This window comes from Rousettus aegyptiacus, unplaced genomic scaffold, assembly GCF_014176215.1.
Source record: "Rousettus aegyptiacus isolate mRouAeg1 unplaced genomic scaffold, mRouAeg1.p scaffold_m13_p_8, whole genome shotgun sequence".
Taxonomy (NCBI): domain Eukaryota; kingdom Metazoa; phylum Chordata; class Mammalia; order Chiroptera; family Pteropodidae; genus Rousettus; species Rousettus aegyptiacus.
This window is the reverse complement of record NW_023416311.1, coordinates 90,395,226-90,413,931: the sequence shown is the minus strand read 5'-3', so window position 1 is coordinate 90,413,931 and position 18,706 is coordinate 90,395,226. Positions and strand designations below refer to the sequence as shown.

Here is an 18,706-nt window from a genome sequence, read left to right as displayed (position 1 = left end):
ACGGGCCGCTCCCGCGCCGCTATCTCGCCATCCCCCGCCGTCCGCTCTGCTGCCGTGGCCGCCGCCCGGGGGCTGCCCGGAGTCCGCAGTCACCCGGGGCTGGAGAGGAGGAGGAGGGCCGGACACGACCCGCCGCCGCCACCTCGCCGCCCGGTCCCAGCTCTGACTGCGCGAGGCGGCCACTGGCGAGGGGCGGCCCGCTGCCCTCTGCGAGCCCCGAGAGCCGCGGCCGCCGCCAGAGCCGCGCGGAGGCAACGGTAACGGCCACGGCCACCGCCACGGCTGAGACGCTCCAGCCGGGTCTGCGGCGCGCGGGGGCGGTGCCAGCACGCCACTCCGCGGGGGGTGCTGCTGCGGGCCCCGCCCCGCGCCCCGCCCCGCCGCCCGCGCCCCCCCGCCCCCCCCCCCGCCGGAAGCCGGCCGCGCGCCCCCGCCGCCGCCCTCCGCCCCGGCCGCGCGCGGCCGCCGCTCGCTCGCGACGCCGCCGCGGGGAGTCGGAGGAGGGCGGCCGCGCGCGACGCCCGCGCGCCGAGCGGCGTTTCGGCGGCAAGTCGCGTCCCGAAGCTGTTCTCGGAAGGTCATGGAAGAGCCAGGGGGAGCGAAGCCGCGGGGCCCGTGCAAATCCTCACGCAAGGCGGGCCTAGTGCGCGGCGGCCCTGTGGGAAGGAGAACAGCTCCCAAAGCGCTGTCCATGCGCTTTGCAAACACAGTGCTCAGACGAGAGGAAAACGTGGGGCCATTTTTCAGCTTCCTCTGTAAATACACACGATAAACAGCTCTGCCACTCGGAGTGGGCAGGGAGGGAGGGGGACGATTGCCTAGGTTTTATGAGTTACCTAAAATGCCCTTAGGGCTGGGGCGCTGCCGCTTAGGCCACCTTCCTCCTCCCCCGTGCAGGGCTCCCGCAGTCCCAGAGGGCCCGCGGGGCACTCTTAAGAATATCCTGGAGCCTTATAGTCGTGGCTCCAAGGCGTGGTGGGCTTATTTGTGCGGAGAAGAAACGGCTCCCTTAATGGGGTGAGATTTTTCCTCCCTGCATTGTTCCCATTTCCGCAGTTTCACTTGGCCTCGATTTTCTTCCAGAGTAATGCACCAAATGAAATTAGCTGGAGAGCGTTCGATGGCACAGAATCATGGTTTGAAGATGTTTACGCTTTATGCCGGACGCGTTTGATGATGTTCTCTTCGGCACAATTAATTTTGCAAAGTTCAGAAATGTGCCAGACAGAGCCCCTGGCACGCAGAGTCACAGGGCTCTGCAGACATACCTTCAATAAGAAACCAGCTTGTTTGTTTCATTTGTGATTTATTTGAAGCACTAGCACTAAGGCCAACGTGTTTTCTAGAGACCTTTGGATGAAATTACAAAGCATTTTATAAATTGGCAAAATGAAGCTTATTTTCTGAAATAACATTTCCCTGTTGATAATGTAACTAAAATGGGGGACAAAACACCTGCCAGTATATTGGGTTTTGCAGATGAAAATGTTTCACGGTAAGAAACGGTCCCTACTAGTGTGGCCTGATGCCCAATTCTACCCATGAACACCAAAACTAAACAATTCTGAGGAGTAAAATGAAGAAATAAAATGGAGTCAGTATAGTCAAGCTGCTACATTACTAAAATGAAGTGGGTAGAGCAAAAGAAATCGCACTTGTAATAAAAGTTCTGGAAATGAAAGGCTTTGTTTTTTGGAGAGGATGGGTCATTCACAAAAGCAGCAAGTGTGAGATAATGGGGTTTTGCTATTAAATTGGCTTGTCAGCAGGCTTCTAGGGATGGCTGATAGAACATGTAATATAGTGTCTTATCAATCAATGGAACAAGATATGGCTTTGTTCCTGGAAGAAATTCTGGAATCAAAAACATACAAATTGAGCATAGTTATTAACCAGTGACTCATTGAAATGAGTGAAACTATTTTTCATTTTAAGCCTGACTGATAAATGTAAATTTAAATTGGTTTATTTTAGAGCACAGTTTTGGACACGATTCAAAACTTTTAATTAGATCCCTGTACAAGAAGACATATGAGAGCAATCAGCTAATTTTCTCTAGATGTTATGTTCTTTACCCAAAGTGGTTTAGAATGCTATTTGAGGGGCATAAAAAATGCGATAAACACCATGAACGATGGTATCTGCCCAGGATTGTTTGGAATACTCTCAAATAAAAAGATTTCAGGGGTGTTATGTAAAATATTGTGGTAAATTATTATATCCCTAGCATGGCCCCAATAGGACTGTATTTTGTTTGTTTGTTTGTTTATACCATGCTTTCTTTGAGAGACTTAAGGTGGTTTGCAATGAAAGACAAACATTTTTTTAAAAAGTCAAGAAAATTCTGGCTGAGACTAACAATAGCATTTGAGCACAAAACTTAGTTCCAAGCTTCCTCATAGCCAAGCGAAATAGGGAAAATGAAGATTTTCATAATTTTCATTGTCAAGTAGAAGGAATCAAACAGCTTACTTAGGAGAAAGTCTTTTCTGGCCCAAGCTCTGAGGGGAATGTGTCATCGGATCTTTAAATGACGAATATTCAGAAATCTAAGTTAAGAGAAATACTATACAACAACTGTTTTGACCATCTTTTGGTGGCAGGCACAGCGAATATACTTTTTCTGGTGAACAGCTTTGAAATTGCTGTTGTTGAAAGTAGTGAGACTCTTACAGAGTTGTTTTTTATTTGTTTGTTTGTTCGTTTAATACTGGCCTTTGTAGGCAAGCCAAAGACATATCAAATCTTGGTTTTCCCAGTGTCCCTCTCCATAAAAAGGGGTTTTAAATGTACTGATTTTATAGGGTGATGGAGAGAACAAAGGAGTTAATTTCTGTAAAACCACTTACTGCTGTGTTAAACTTGCTATAGTTTTTCTCAGCCGAGGTGTGTATGTGTAGTTTTTCCTCCACTCTCACAGCTTGACTTTTATTGTAAACTACCTCAAATCCTTTTTGGAAGAATGCATGGTGTATGTGCCTAATATAAAGTAAGCAATAAATACTAGCTGCGAATATTATCATTATTACGATTTCTACTACCACTTCTAAATCAAAGTAAATATATGAGCTTGCTTTGGGGCTAGGAGAGGTGGTTATAAAATCCTGTTTTCTTTAGTGGGTAAAGCTTAGGGGACTATGAGGAGTAAACAGATATCACTAAGATAACCATAAAATCATCTTTTTTCTCTTATTCCTTTTATTGTTTGCCCATTGTCTCCTGTCCTATGTGACTGCACTTAATTATTTGATTTGAGAAGCACTGAATAAGGATCCTATCCCCCCAATAGAGTAACATTTAGTTAACTTCTTGGGTCTTTAAGACTTGTTACCTCAAGAATCTTAAAATTTCTTATAGTTTTGAAAGGTTAATATCCTAAGCTATTAAACTAATACTTAGAGTCAGAAGCCTAGGGTTGAAGAAGAGGAGTACCAGGAATGTGGAAAGGATGAGGGGGCCACTCCTAGCAAACCTTCTTTCTGGAATAAACCCTGCCAGCCCCCTCAACTCTGCCCCCTTCTCCACACCTCCCATTTGATCCCAACAAACTACTGTCTGATTAGAATCTTCATTTCAAACACTTGCTCTTCCTCTCAGTAATTTTCTTGTTTTCCTCCCTGCCACTCCCACCTTCTCTTTTCTGCACATCTCTACTCATACCTTCCATCTTCTCTTAGAGTCCTCCATCCCTTCACCTTTTAGCTCCTCTTTTGACTTACCAAGCCCTCTGCTGTGTCCCTGCTTTTCCCTTTCTTCCCCTGTATTCTTTATCTGTTGTCTAGAGGGAGTCAGGGACATTACAGTCCATCATAGACCCGGAATCCTGTACTAATATTCTCAGTTGTTCTAATGGATCCCACCAAAGAGCAATTTACTCCATTCTCAGTGGTGATATTAAGCTCATTATTTAATTTATTCCTACAGCTACTGCATTCAGTGTGTTGCCAGAGGCATCTCGCACAGATGGCGAAAGAAGCCTGAAGATTAAGTAAGGAATTGAGCTGAGGTCAAGCTAGAGGTAGTGGAGTAGTTTGAAATTAGACCCAAATTCCTTAAATCTTTGAATATATTATCCTGAGTATTGCATTTAATCCATAGCCTTTGGTCCGTACAACACCAAAACAAAACAAAAACAAACAAACAAACAAATAAACCTCACACCAAAAGAGAATGAGTTTGTGCTTTCAGTTTCTGACTGTGAAGAATTTTCTGTGGTTACCCATTTGCCAACAGGGTTAATTCAATGTCTCCAATACATTGGGTAGCTGAAAAACAGTTAGTTAAATAATTAATTTCAAAAAACAGCATGTCTCTAGGGTTTCCTTTGGGTACCTAACCTGGTACACTACCTGAGTCTCCCATCGGAAAACAAAAATGGCCATCACTATGGCAGCTCTGGTAAACAGGAACATTTCTGCTGATGATTTCCCCTCTGGAACTTGAGGTAACTGAGGACACCACTCTCGAAGAGAAAGTCTGTAGCTCTGAGATTCTTTATAAGACACGCCCTTGGGTTTCTGGCTATTTCGTTTAATCGCAGATACTTATGCTCAAAGAACTGACAGAAACTTTAACAGTACTAAATTAAGATACCATTTACTTCAAACTCAAGTACTCACAAAATCTCATTCTATACACCAAGGCACTGCACCAATTAATCTAAGCTCAGTAGATTTTTTTTTTTTTTTCCTAAACTCCAGGAAACAGATAGTTGTACTTGTGACCCTTCGGTTGGGAGATTAATATTAATAGTTATTGGCATAAATAACATAATACTTATTAACATAGTCTCAAGTGCTAGGCACTTTTTTGTATTATAAGTATTAGTCCCATTTTACAGATAAAGAGACCAAAGCTCAAAGAAGTTAAAAAGATTGAATGGACCATCTAATTCCACAGTCAATATAATAATTTAGAAGACATTGACTAGAAGTAGGATTTTAGGTAACAGCAATGAACATTTGTTGAGCACTTACACACGCCAGGTACTGTGTACCAACTCATTCCATCTTCTTGGCAACTCTTGAGTTGCTGGGAGGATTGTCATCCCCATTTACAAAGGAAGCCACACAGATATTGACCACAGCGCAATTCAAACTACCTCAGCCTAGGGCCAAAACCCACACTCTTAATTATTGAACTCTACATTCCATTATCAGTGCTGGCCACTAAATCTTTTACTACTACAAATTTCAGGAGCTTTACTAGGTCCTCATCTACAATTTGCTACTGCTGTAAGCAAGGCTTTGACAAAGTTGTTTTTTGACCAAGAGCTACTCAAAGCCCTTCCTATCCCTAAGGCATGTTCTTCAGTCTCTCCTTAGTCCAAAATGCTCCTCTGCTTTGCCTTTGTTGGCTTGAATCTCTTTCTCTTGTACATCCCTGTTTCAGATTTCATTACTCATTGAGATAGATGATGTGCTATTTCTTCTGAGCATTGTTTGAGTTCTGCCATATTCTATATCACTGTATCTCTGTAGGGCCTGGCTCACTCACTGTCCCCAAGCCTTTCCCCTCTGCACTGAGACCCTATGATTATATTTTCACACTCCCGTTTACCTCTCTGGGGTGACTACTTCCTTCATTATGAAAGTATCTTTATATGCAGAACCCCCAACAGCCAGGAGCACCCCCAGATACTTCCACTGGATTTAGAGAGAATGTTCTTTTTGCTTATGCTGTATTACATCTCTATTTCAAACACGGTGGCTTAGTTAGGCCTTTCTTAGAATTATACTCAGTTTATGAACCCTGAATTTTCAATACATATATCCATCTTTAGAAAATAAAACATTTCAGTCAAAGAACAAAGAATGTTCGTATTCCATATAATTTTCAACATAATAGATCTCAATGAAGATTGATCAATGAAGATTCCTTTCCTACGAGTGGTAAAAATGCAACCCAAACTAATTTTGCAATGCAGGGCAAGAAGAGAGGGGGAGAGATCATGAATAAACATAGAAATTTTCAGATGGCTATACAGATTTGTGATGAGAGCAGTGGAGAAAAGGCCAATTCCTATCTGAAAGGAGGTGTGATGAGCAGGTTTATGAAGAAACATGAGGCGGGATAAATACATACCTCTGTGTAATCATTATTACATTTTTAAGTTTGTATTCAACAAATATTTGTAGAACACTTAACTACACATAAATGCTAAGGATACAACAGTGAACAAAAAAACTAGTCTTTATCTTCACAAAGTTTACATTGTAAGATCCTTTTAAAAGATGGTCAGAATTTACTATATTAGCTTGAGCGCCTCCCCCTAAATAAATAAATAAATAAATAAATAAATAAATAAATAACTGATTTGAAATTAATTTTCTATGAATTACCTATAAATAAATAGGTTTCTATTGCTGTTTTTCATTTTTTTGTACTAAATGTTTAAAACTTAACATTTGATTTCTCAAAAGCCCAAGGTTAATTACAGCTCAGAAAAGTATTAAAAGTTAACATATAATATTCAGACTATAAAATATAGAAAATTTGTTGTTCCTTTGATTTTAAAAATTTCCTAGTGGCCGAATGTCAAAATAAATAAATAAATAAATATATATATATATATATATATATATATATATATATATATTTGATTTAAAACTAACACTTTCTTTATTTTTGGTATTTTCTATTTTCTATTGAAGGGCAAGGGGAATATAAAAAAATTCACTTTTACCAGCCGCTAAAACAGCAACAGATCTAATAATATTTCATGCTTAGTTCCCTTATCTTGTACCTCCCTATTCTGGTTCACTGGTTTCCAAAGATGTTGAGAAGTTAATCAGAGTTTTATGAAAAAAGAGGCTCCCTAATCAAAGAAGTTTGGATAACAATGGGTTAAATGAACCCAAACAGCTTTTAGGTTACATTTTAGAGCTGTTAGTACATTGTGGATCTCCAGTTATAATATAATGTGATGTAATATTATGTGATAATATAACATAATATACAGTGTAGAGGACACTGCCCAATATTTATTCTTTTAGTAACAATACCCAGATTGTCTTTTGAGGATCTGCCTCTCCCCTTCTTTGTTGTTGACTTCTGGTGGGTTTGTCCCCCATTCCCCAGCTTTAGAAATGGTCATATGACCAGTGATGGGCTAGTTAGTGTTTAACAATCAATTCTCCTAAGAAAAATGGCCCTAATTTACAGCATTTGCCTGTTTCTATAGAGTAAATACTCCTATCATGGCCAATTTCAAGCTACAAGATGAAATCACAGAATGTAGAGTTGGTAAGAGATGCATAGTCAGTTCCCAGGAGTCTACAGCGCGGCAAATCAGATATTTCTCAGACAAAGTGAATCAGACCATTTATCCCTCTGGGTGCATGACTCAAGCCAGACCAGCTCCTTAGGCCCAGTTTCTTGAATATTTTTGAAACTGTTGTGGAAGAGTTTCGTCTTTAATCGGGTTTGCTGATAGGAAGAAATTGAAAATAGTTCTGGTGATCTACTTGCCATGTGATCCATTTCGAAAGAGCCTGGCTGAGAAAGCAGTTACTTCAGAGAAGACAAAAGCAAAGCTGAGAGGCGAAGAGAGACCAAGTTCTGGTCTCACTGATTTGAGTCCCTGTATCCCTTCCTTTCTCCCTCTGTGTGCTCTCTTGCTCTTCTCTCAGATATGTGACATATACCTATATCTATCTATATCTATATCTCTATATATCTCACATCAACAAGTAAGTAAATAATATAGTGTCAATGTCAACTTGAAATAAGTGGTTTGGAAAAAAAATAAAAGATTTAAGGGATAAAAAATAACAGGGGTTACTATTTTACATGGGGTAGTTTGGGGAGACTCCCTGAGAAGGAGTTTTTGAGCAGAGAGGCCTAAATGAAATGAAAAACAAAGTCTTGGGAATATTTGGGGGACCAAAAGGTACATGGCTGACATGTTCCAGAACTCCAAGGAGGCCAGGGTAACAGGAGGATGGGGAGCGAGCATGAAGAGGTCAGAAAGGTATCTGGGGTCAGATTAGGGAGAACATTGTAGGTAAGATAAAGACTTTTGATTTTCTTCTATATATAATCCCTCTGGTTTATGTGTGAAGAGTAGATTATAGGGGTCAAAAAGAGAACCAGGGAGGTCACTGAGGGGCCTATTACAGTTGTTCAGGGTAGAAGTCATGCTAGCTTAGACCATCACCCTTCTAGGTACCATGGCTGGGCATCCTCTTTGACTTATCCTTCTCTTTCACCTGTTACATTCCTGCATAAATACTCCCAGTGGGTTTTGTTCCTACAGTGCACCATAAAACCATTGGAAACAGGTTGAGTTTCCTAGCATGCAGACTCTAAGAACAGTTATCATGGAGATTTATTAGGGATTGCTATTAGGACAACAGCCTATTGAAGAGAAGAGACAGGCCTGGGCAGAGAAAGAGGTTCAGTGGCAATGCTGGGCATTCTGAAGCCCATCTTTGATTGTGATGATCCTTCAGAGCTGTCCTGAGCTGTGGTGAAAGGTAGGAGTTTTTAAACTCCCACAATAATCAGTCATTGGATACCAACCATCCAGGAAGAGAGCACAGCCTTTGGTATCGGGGCTTGACAGCTGAGGATGCTGTGTTGGCAGCAATCCTAGTGACTTGGAAAATAAGACCTTTATTCTTGAAGAGGGTCTGGGCACCATATCACAACATCCTCCACATCACCCTTTATTACATTTATCTCTGAAACAGCCCTCATTCAATTTCTCGCTCCTCCTGCTATAGCCCACCATGCTATCCCCAGAATTCTACTCCAAAATAAAAGCCAGATTGCACCTTATTGCCTTAGTATAGCGTTCAAAACTTTCTAAGAGCCAAACATCATCTCCCTACCGCATGTCTCACAATCTGGGCAGACACGCCTATTTTGCACATCCTAAAATCCATGCTATTGCTTGAACCTGAAATGCTCTCCTCCAAAATCCTAAATATCAATATCCTATTCTTAGAGGCTAGCTCAAATTCTACTTTCCTCTTTCCCCAGAACCTCTATTCTAGTACTCATTTCATTCTGCCTGGAGTGAGTTGCTTATTTGTTAGCTGGGTAAGAGCAGCAATGAGGTCCTCATCATTTCAACACCATCCCACCCAGTCCCTAACAGCATTTAGCATAATGGACTCCCCATAAGTGTGGGGTGACTTGGTCTATTTCAGCTTTCATCAATGGCTAGACGATATCCTAAGATGGCAATATAGCAGGGTGGTTAAGAGCAGGGCTTCTGAAACCATACTACCTGGGTTTAAATTTGACTCTACTTACTAGGTCCATAATCACATGTAAATTTAACATATTATGCCTCAGTTTACCCATTTTTAAAATAAGGATAACAACACCACCTACTTAATAGGGTTGCTGTCAGGATTAAATGAATTAGTATACATAGAGGATTTAGAATAGTGGCGACAACTTAATAAGTGACTCATAGAGATTATTAGGGGATCTTCTCATGTCACCAGGCTCTGTGGTGACCAGTGTTCACCCATGCTCATTGAGGCTGCTGCAGAGGAGAGTCTGCATATACTCAGTGAAGGGGACTTCACATAGCTATTGCATAGGGAAACCTGTTAATAGAGCTCTGTTTTCCTCATATGAGCATTCCTTAAATGAGAGGATATTCTTGTAAAACATGGGAACTCTTTGCTTTCCTTGGGCCTTTTCAATCTGGACCCAGACCAGTTGTATGATGAAGATTATGTGATTTTCCAATGTTGCAAAGAAAAAGCAAGCACAAAGCATCACATTTATAAATGAATAGATTCACAAACACTGCTGAATTGAAAGAGGCATTAGAGATCACCTAGTCCAGGAGACAAGAAAACAAGGAGAAAATGTGACTTGTTTAATGCACACAATTTACCCAAGTTATTAAAGGACAAATTTACTTAATAACATTATCCAGTTTTTTGCCCTAAGGTCCTATTTTCTTCGGTATGTATAATTCAAACAAAAGTAGAGCTAACTTGCTGAATCTCTACAGAACAAAACAAAACAAAAAGGGAAATATTGTTTATTTCTCGGACTCATTGTTTTATTTAAAATTCTCCTAGGTTTGGCACAATACCCATTAGTTTCATAAATACTTTCTCTTGTGAGAACAAATTGTGACCATAATTATTCATTCAGTTATGTATTCATTCATTTACTCAAAAGATATTTGTGGAGTGTCTTTTATGTACCAAGCACTGAACTGAAAGTTGGAAATGAATTTTAAGTCATTTTAAAATGAATAAGCCCTAGTGTTCTATGACTGACCCACATCTGTGGATTCTGTGTCTGCTGGGAAGTCCAAATTCAAGCAACTTCAGAATGTGGGTTCAGGCTAAGAATTGATCTTCATCAGCCAAAGATTAACTATTATCAGTCACAGAGTCAGTGATTGGGTTCAAAGCAAAGTTGCCATATATACAACCAATTACCATTAAGCGACAATGGGTCTCTAAAAACCAACAAATTCTATGCACCGGTCTCCTTCTCTCTCTCTCTCTCTCTCCCACTTATTGAACTCTATAAAAGCCAGAAACAAAAAAGAAGGCATTAAAAATTTTGCAGCACAGCATCACCATGTTATTATAACACAATATTAATGCTGATATTCTCATGTTTCTATGAAATGTTAATAAGTGTTCGGTGCAAAAAAAAAAAAATTCCACAGGCAAAATAACTTGGAAAACTCTGGATGCAATAACATTAAAGAGGTTTATTTAATGTGCTTGCTTTTCCGAACATTTAACATGCTAATTTGCATTATGGATCTCTACAAGAGGGATAAAGCATTTGACCTAACTCAAACTAACATGTCTGCAGAACTCATCTGCAGTGTGTCATCCATGAATATAGCCTAACCCAAGGTCAATTCAGTAAGTTTCTATAATCCACCATCCACTGGGTTTTGCATTTTACTAATAAAAAAAATCCTTTTATAGTGTATGTCTACCCATCTCTTCATATCATATATTTCAGATATTTTAATACTTTTATATTGAGAAAAGTGACAAAATCATCTGTATAAGCATCTTTACTTAAAAATCATTATTAAAGCACCTTCAGCATGTGTGTTACCAGCTGTTTATTCAGAGCTCATGGCAGGCACCTCTCACCCACCATAACACTCCACACAGCTCTGAAAGGCATTTAGAATGTTTCTCAATGCCATGCTTTAGGCAGAAGTTTCCAATCCAGGAAGTCTGGCCTGCTAGATTGAAATGAACTTGCCTTTGTTGTTAACAATAGCCACTCTTTACAATGTGCCCACTATGTGCCAAGCATGTTATAAGGACTTTTACTTAGACTCTCTCATTTTATCTCTATTTTAACTGTTATAGCCCTGGTGTAATTGGCCAGCAACTCTCACTCAGAGTATTGTGATCATCTCTTAACCGATCAGATCCCTTCCTTCTGCACCAAGAGAATAATTCAAAATACTTCCATGGTCTACAAAGCCTGCACAATTTAGACCCTGTGTACCTGACCAATTTCTACTCCTATCACTCTCCTGAGATCCAGTCATTGATCCACAGTTGGATTTGCAGGTTCGTAAGCTCAGTTTTCTTAGTCTACTATAAGGGGATGAAGCCCTAGAGAACTGTGTCATGCTAATCGACTCACAAGATTAATGTGTAGTGCACAATGCCAATTTATTAATTTAAAATGAAAAGCGGAACAACCAAACTAACCAGATATTGTTGTTGACTTGTTTGTGACCTCTTTCTGGCAGCTGTTAGGAGTGGTCACTGAGAGCTTGTGAGTTGGAATCCTGGCTCCATGCTTACTAACTTTGTGATCTCAGGTAAGTAGATCAGTGTGCCTTCCAGTGTCTACTTCCCCATTGGTAAAAGGAAGACTATAATAAAACTGACCTCCCTGGGTTGTGATTAGGCTTAAATGAATGAATACACCTGTATTCAGAATGGAAGTTGGTACATGATAACACAACAAATATTAACTACTGTTCCTAGAACGGAAATCACTTAAAGACCAAGTTACTATCAAAGGGAATTAATCTTAAGCAGATTTTTTTCAAGTTGTGTTAACCTCATAAATTACTATTTATGTATTCATCCATTCAACAGTTATTGATACCCAAATTATTTCAGACATTACCAGAATCACTTATTAGTCCCTCATCCCATAAATGTAAATAACTTCATGGGTAAATACTGAAATGCAAATTCACAAATCAATCTGTATTTTCACACTCACCTGATTCTGCCACTACTCCTACTCCATTCCCAGCTCTTTCCTTACATTTGGTTTAAAATGCTTAAAAATCAATTAAGGTACAGCTCATCACTTAAAAGCCCTACCTGCCCCTCCCATCTTCCCTCTTCCCACTGCTCTTTAATTTGCTTTCTGTTTGCACATTCACTTTGTCTTTTCCTCACACATGCAAGCTCCTACTCTCCTTAGATTTCCCTCAAGCTGTTTCAACTTGCCCCCAACTCCTGGCTTGGCTCATATCTTCTTAGACTCAGAGAGGCTTCGTAGGTTATATCCCTTCATTGTACTTACTATAATTGTAACGAAATGATCATTGTTTGCTGTATTCTTTTCCAATAAAATCAGTGAAGACAAAGATCCTTCTTTTTTGCTCACTACTGAATTCCTAGTACCCTCCACATAGGTATGTATTCCATCAGTGATTGTTGAAGGAATGAATTTAATCTTCTCAACAAGCTATATTGCTTGCAATGAAAAGCACAAACTTTGAGCTCTGAATTCATATTTGGCAGAGCAAGATTCAAACTCAGGACTTTTTGACTCCTACCCAAGCCCTTTACTACTATACACAACTGTCACTTGGTTTCTGCAAGCGGCATGCCTATTTACACACACTGCTATTCTCCTTCACTTAAACTACACTCTACGTTACATGTTTGCCACTGCAGCCTTTTCCTTTCTGAGCTCTGGACTTTCTCTTTAATTCTTAAACCTGTCTAAAACTTCCCTATCATATCTGTACAAATCTATTCCAGGTATAACATGCTACATATTACCTTACCTTTTTTTTTTTTTTTTTTTTTTACCTCCCATAACCCTGCAATTCCACCTTAGCTGTACACCCAAGAAGATGAGTACACCTCCTCACCAAACGGCATGCACTGGAACTTTCAAAGCAGTATTACTCATAATAACCCCACACTGGAACTGATCCAAATGCCCAACTAGATCGACTGTTTTATATTTATACAATGGCCTATTACATAACAATGAGAATGAAAGGTCTACAACTTTACACAACACTGAGGATGAATCTCAATAACATAATGTTGAGGGAAGGAAGTCAAGTACATGCTATGTGATTCCATTATAAGAAGTTAAAAAACTAGCAAAACTAATTTATGGTATTAAAAATCAGAAAATCAGCCACTCTTGGAAGAGTAGTGATTCCAGGAGGTGGCCGAGGCTTTCAGGGTACTGATAATCTGGACGTATTAGTGTTTCACTTGTGAAAATTCATCAATGTGTACTGTTGACATGTACTCTGTTCTTTATGTGTATTATACTTCAATAATTGGTTTTACAAAATAACTTCATATCTGTTCGTTTCTGAATACTTCAATTTACAGAAGCCAGTTTGAAATGTAATGCCTCTGTCCAATGTGCTGGCCATCCATTTGCCCAGATGAGAGCTTCATATGCATGTGAAGAGTCCACTTTCAATTGTTTACAGTCTAAACTGGAACAAACAGCCCCAGCTGTGACAACTGAAAATGTCTCCAGACATGGCCAAAGACCCCCGGGAAGTAAGTTGACCCCACTTGAGAACCACTGGCCTAAACGGGCTTAGATGATACCCTCACCTGCATCCCTAGCCTCCTTCTTCTCTCATCTCCTCTTCTGCCTCTCACTTGTACGAATCAAGCCATTCTGGTCTCCCATCTGATCTTTGAATACACCAGGCATGCTCTCGCCCCGTGACTTCTGCCCTTGTTATTTCCTCTGCCTGGAATGTTCTTCTTTCAGGTATCTGCATTACTCACTCCCTCACCTTCTTCAAGGATTTGCCCAAAGGTCACCTTCTCAGTGAGGCTTTCACTGGCTTCATTTAAAATTTGAATCCTTCCCTACTCCCCTTCTCTCTACCTTGTTTTGTTTTTTTCAGGGCACATATTACCCTCTAATCTAGTCTATTCATTTTGTTTGTTGTCTGGATCCCCTATGACAATACAAGACCTAAGGAGACCAGGATTTTGTTTTCTTTACTGCTGCATTCCCTGTGCCAAGAACAGTGACTGGCAGATACCAGGTGCTCAATTAAAACTTGTTGAATACGTGAGTGAAATCTATAGCCCAGTTCAATGTCTGACATGCATATGGGAGGAAATCAATGAATATTAGTTCCTTTTTCCTCACTTCTGTGATCAAGTCACTGTTATAATCAGATAGCTTCAGGATTGAATTACTGTGCTTTTTCCATCTTACTGCTCTCCTTGTAACCTCCATCCCCCAAGACTGGGGGCTACCCCTTAGCACCAGATGGTGCCAAGATTTTAGATGACTAATGTTCTTGATCCTGACTATCTCATTCCTTCCCATCCCTTCTGGTCATGCTTAGCCTGAACCTCCTAGGACATTCACTTGCTCTTACCTTACCTAACCTTCTTAGTGCAGATCATTTGTCTGGATTGTCATCTTACTGTCCTTAGACTCTCCAGGTGTGGTGCCCCTCTGCTACCTCTTCTTCCTCTCACTGGGCCTGTACACTGTCCTTGTCTCTCTCCTTCTACCAGTAGTACCCCACCCACCACCTTCCCAGAGGTCCGGTCTCTAGTTCTAACATGACTTACCTACACCCCCAGCTCTACAACTTCCTTCTGTCAAAATCTCAAAAAGTTGAACGAGATTACATCTCCCTTTTCTTTGCTCATTTACCAAGAAACCAGAAATTGTTGCAGGCCTACCTTTCCATGAAAAGCTTGCTTCTACTTGACTGTAATGCGAGCCAGCACTCGGAGTCATAGAAACCTGACACGGTTCAAAAAGCAAACAACTGTAAATGCCAAGAGTCAACATGCCATTAGAGCCTCAAGTGAAGGAGGACTTGATGTCAGGTTGGTCATCACTTTTACTGTGTTAATGTGACATTAGACAGTTTCTTTGGCAGGTCTCACAATGATGTCAACAGGAACTTATCTGGATACAGTAGTTACTTGCCTGTAAGTAAGAAAAGATCAAGTAACCAAAGATAATATTTTTACTTCAGGGTTGCCTGTATACCTTTTGGGGGAGAGGTCTGAGCAAAATCCAGATTAATCTAAAGCACAAACTTATGAAAATAGGTAAAGCAACACTCTGAAACTAAATTTTTAACTAGAAATAGATTTATGGATGCAATCCCAAAGTGCTCACGTAAGTAAAACAATTGATTGAACCACAATGCATTTGTCTGAGATAAAACTGAAGATCATTTATCAAGTTGTCTGTGGACTTCATGATTTGAACTGACACTGATGGCATAAATAGATATTCAAGGTTATAAGAATTTCATGAATAGCTCAAAGAATTCAAGGACGGCAGTTGAAAAGACTATTATCTTTTGGTTTCTGGACATCTGGCCATGGAATCCAGCCAACTCATACTTCTCTCTCCTCTCTCTTTCCATTCTAACTTCTAACAGGTTTTCTACAAGCTACTAAAGGAAGGGACGGACACAGATAAGCCCTCCATGCCCTTGAACTTTTCAGTTCCTGAATGCTATGCGAGATGGCAGCCATAGATCACCTTCACAACAGTCCGTAGGCTGCAGGTGCCGGAGTCCGGCTTCCCATCTGGTTCCATGTTTGCTACAACAGTGTGAAAACAATAAATACACTTGTTACTCTATCAGTCCTGCAGAGGAGGATATGTGAAGTGAGAAGGGCAGAAATTACTCAACCTGCAGATCACACAAGTCATATACAGATCATGAACATTGAAGATATTTCTCTGCACATTCAGATGTTGAAATTTTGAGGGCCGAAGCTGGCGACAACTAAAAAAGTTTAATAGTCTTACAAAATGAACCTTATTTTATTGTGTTCCACTTTAATGTTGAGCATTAACAAAAAATATAGCTATTATGTTTTGATTTTAAAAAAGAAGCCACCTTTTAAAAAAATGTCATTATTGGAGTTGGTCAAGTTTCTGGTAAAATACCCAAATATCTAGATTTTGGCAAAGCTCCAAGTTGTCTCAGAAGTGATTCCAAGTGCTTCAGTGAATGGTGGCAAAATAAAAAACATGCAGATCCTGTGTTGAGTCATTAATTAATGACATTTATTAAATACTCATTGTATACAGGGCATCACACTAGCAAAGTATACAAACAAAAATTCAAGAAAGGGAGCTTAGTTATACTGAGGACAAGCAGAGGAAGCTCTCTTAGATAAAGGAAACATATCAATGGAGAATCATCTTTACTTATAAACTTCCTTACTCTAAAAATGTTCTTTGATAATAAATAAGTGAAAATATGAGCTTTAAATAGAAAGGCACCACAGCCTCCAAAATCTTTTCTATAAAGGGACTTGACATGTAGCATCTTGGTTAAAAATCCCAAGTGAGCCGATAGACTGCTTTTTCTCTGTAATAGTTTCAGAACTCCGTAGCAAATGGCTCTGATTCCAGCCTTTAGTGATTAACTTAAATGGACAAAAGGTTGCCAGCATTGTTCTTATAAAACTTTATGCAGAAAATATGGCTTCCATGCAAACTAAATAATTGTGAATTTAAAGCGAGGTTAATAGGTATGTAGATTCAACATATCTAGTGCAAAATTTTATTAACAGGCAACCCCGATGTAGAAGATACAGATTCCTATGACTATAATTAGCCCTAACTGAGGTTGATAACATTGAGTTCCTCTCTGCTATATTTCTCAGAAGGGAATAGATACCATTTGCTTACTTCGAATACCTTGAAATAAACCTGCTTGCTTTATTCATTTTAGGGGAAAAAATCTCCTTTGGGTAAAAAAATCTCGTGTGTGACTTTCCTTCCCTGTCAGATTGCTGGTTCAGAGTAGAAGTGCCATCAAGTCACAGTGGACAGTGGAAACTCCCTGCCCAGTCCCATTACCTCCTTGCTGGGAACAGTGCTGCAGGTTCCTTTTGGGAGACATTTGTGATTCAAGTAACTGTAACCTCATCCCTGTCTCCAGAAGTGGGCACGTAGCCCAGTCCTCACCACACAGGGCATCTCTGGCCATAGTAATTGGGTCAATAATTGGCCTTTCCAAGCCATGCCAATGAGACCGGTTTGGGGATTACTAAACTAGTGGTTGCCATCTTGCTCCTCATGGGAGAGTCAGACTGAGAATGAAGCTAACATGGAGGAAAGCAGAACTGAGAGATAGAAACAGATATCTGAAGCCATCTTTTGAGCATCTAGATTCTTCTATAAGGGAAGCCCTGATTTTAGGTGACTAATACTCTTACTCTGTCTACCTCCCAACTCCCTAACCCTTGGCCATTCCCTACCCAGCTGCTTGGACTGCCTGATCACACCTTGCCAGACCTCCCTGTTGCAAAGCACTGTCTGTAGATTCCGCAGGTTGTGACTTGCCTGCTGAGTCTTCCTCTCATGAGAACCTGCGTACCTTTTTCTTCTTGCCCTCTTACCCACAACATCCCCCACTCTTGACACTTCTCAGAAGAAGATCTGGTCTCCCGTTCTAACATGTCCTGCCTGCTCAACCAGCAACTAAACTTTATTCTGTGAAAACCATGGACATTGTAATTCTGTAACTAATATATATATATATATATATATATATATATATATATATATTTTGCTTAAGGAGGTTTGAATTCAATTTCTGTCACTTGTAACTGAAATAGTCCTTGATCTTCACTGGTAATAGAAGTTATTTTTTTTAGAGCAGATTAACTTTTTTTGAAAAAGCCAAGGGTCACTTAATGTCAGGCTTTTTGAATAAGAGAGGTATTCAAACATGAGAGTACCACGTTGTGAATAAAATATTTTGCACTAAAATATAATGACTATAAACTAAAATGTGATGAAACTGATTTCATGTGTACCTCTCGCAATTTAAAAAGGAGTTTCTGTAGTACCTCCTTAGTTGAAATGGAATTTATTTAAATATATGTTATCATATAATTGTTAATCAAATGAGTGTATTTAGAGCAAAATGTTCTCCAAGGTATATTGACTGATCACCTGCATTGGTAATAGCTTGGGATGCTGATTTAAAATTCAGATTCTTTGGACCCTCTCTAGGCTCATTTAATCAGAATCGCTGTGAACTGGGCCTGAAAATGTTCATTTTGGCCAAATATCAGGTAATGTTCTAGGTATACAAGAGTATGTATACCATTGTTTTACGTCCTGTTTCATATATATATTTTAATTCATGGTCAAGTGTTACTGTCTAAACCTAAAAAAATAATTTTAAGAACATCTCATCATTTATAAAATTGAGACTGAATGAATGCACCTGCAGAAAGCAGCAAAGTTCAAGTAATTTAGAAATGCTTAAGCCAGCTTAAGCTAAGTTAGCTGTGGTAACAAATAACCCCAATGGCTAACACCATTAAAAGTTCATTTTTTATGCATATACATTTCTATCACAAGACTCTCCAAACTCTGGGTTATGGGACACTCTCTCTGGACCATAGCTAGTCTTGTAGCAGGGGATGAAAAGGATAGTCTGGCTCTTAACGTGTCCGCTCATAAGTGACATATGTTACTTCGGCCACTTTCATTG

The 18,706-nt window shown here is 40.0% G+C and overlaps 1 protein-coding gene across 3 annotated transcripts in view; it reads right to left on the bottom strand.

Moving 5' to 3' along the window:
* LIFR (LIF receptor subunit alpha) overlaps positions 1 to 18,706 on the bottom strand; it is a 104,027-nt gene that overhangs the window by 67,488 nt on the left and 17,833 nt on the right. Inside the window, exon 1 of one of the 3 annotated variants that reach the window (XM_036226191.1) lies at positions 837 to 853. The exons of 1 other annotated variant lie outside the window; for it this stretch is intronic. The gene's annotated coding sequence lies outside the window, so the exon portion shown is untranslated. Of the gene's footprint in view, positions 1 to 2; positions 305 to 836; positions 854 to 18,706 lie in introns of those variants that run through there. One more of the 3 variants, XM_036226189.1, reaches the window with a different exon arrangement.